Raw genomic sequence first — 1,917 nt, forward strand, 5'->3', positions numbered from 1 at the left:
AGCCATTTAATGCGATTTGATTTAAAAGAGTGAGAAGTTTGCAGCTTAGCCTCAGGTAAAACACCGCTTCACAAAGTGGCTTGGGGCAAGCTTGTGTGGGTTTTCTGCACGTATCACTGCATTCCCATTATATGCAAATGATTCTTTACGTCAAAGGTTATTGTAGTTCATTTGTCAAGACAAGTCAGGTCAAGCCCTAAAATCACAATGTCTCGGAGTGCTTTACATTTCCACAGAGAAAAAACAGGCACATGGACGACATCCTCTATCCTTAGACCACTGATTCAGAGGAGAAACTCAACTTTTCAGGAGGAAAAAATGGGAGAAACCTCAGCAAGAGCATCCGAGGGGGGATCCCTCCCCCAGGATGGATGGACATGCAATAGATGCTGAGATTGGACGAGGTAGACCACACTCTGTCATTCAAATAAAATCCTGTCCAGAATATCCACTATAAATGATCTTCACAACAACAGTGTGCTCTTTCAAAAATGTCATGCCCACCAAAGTGTGGCATTGAAGGAAGTGTTCTGTAGTGTTAAAATGTTTGACGGTTGTGTGGCAGGTGTGAATCTGCTTCCTCTCACATCCCGTGCAGTTGTTCTTTACACAATGGCATTTTCTATATAGGTCTGTCATCTCACAACAGCCCAACTCAGCCTATGTCATCTCTTTTTCTTTTCAGAATCCTCACCTCAGTTCTGGTCGAGCGGGCGCCGTCCTTTGAAAGATGAAGCCCTGATGTTCTAATTGAGGCCTGTAATGAGGGGGGCCCCATGTGAGAGCGGATCACACATTCTTCATGTGAGTGGCAATTACGCAGTTTAAATGTCAAACGGTTTGTAGATGGCTCGCTGTGGGTTTAACCGTCATGCTGCACGGTTCAATTGTTATAAAGGACCAGAGACCAAAGGAGCGATTGCGCTGGACTATAAACAGATGAAAAATACTGCTGCGGCTAGTTCGGTTACAACAGAAAATCGCCAGAAAACCTCAAGTCTCTTGAGTGAAATGATAGTTTAGAAGTCACTTTAGAAGGATATCGAGGTTGTTATGGCGCTCGGGGAGTGAGTGGGGAAAAATAGGACTTATGTGCACTTTCTCCTGCGCTGTTTTGCCAAATGTGCCGTGCCATTTCAGAAAACAGCCATCTGAAATGGTTTTATTTAAATTATATTAAACTTTTTTAAAGTGCCATCAATTCTCACCTCAGGAATTCAACGTAATCTAATCATACCTCGTAACCTTAAGGCAGGCTGCTGTCTGATCCGGTGTTTGATAAAGAAATATGTACGAGAGCACAATAAATCAGTGTTAGGAGAACTCCCATTCTTGGCAGAGAAACACTGGAAGTTCTCCCATTTATTGTTGCCCTGAGGTTCGAGTCAATTTGGCATGACAACCCTCGAGCTGAGGAGCCAGTAAAACGTCAATTAGTTGCCCTCCACCTCTGCGCTGTGTGCTCAGCTTCACTTGGCACAGGGCTAATCACTCCTCATTTGCCCTTGTTGTTCCCTCCCTTGCTCGCACCAGGGCACCCTCAGGATGTAGTCAGAGTTGGCTGGTGAGAGTACGGCCATGCATGCAAATAAACAAACAAACACATGCTGCAAACAGAGTCACATGCATGGCCACTCACATGTTCAGCTGCACAACTTGGAACTGCTTGTAGAAACTGTAGCTATCACACAAACAAAGTAAAAAAAAAAGTAAAATGTCTTGCATTTTGTCCACAGTATGAGTTCATGATGTTATCGTGGGCAATAGTTTCACCCGCTTCTACTGCAATCCCACCAAGGATAGCTCCCCGCTAGTCTTTAAGCAGTATTAGCGATCAGTTTACTGCCCCATGTAGTTGTATCTGGATGTTTAGAGAAAGGGCAGAATACTTGGGCCTTGTAATACAAATTGACATAT

This window comes from Lampris incognitus, chromosome 2 (assembly GCF_029633865.1).
Source record: "Lampris incognitus isolate fLamInc1 chromosome 2, fLamInc1.hap2, whole genome shotgun sequence".
NCBI lineage: Eukaryota > Metazoa > Chordata > Actinopteri > Lampriformes > Lampridae > Lampris > Lampris incognitus.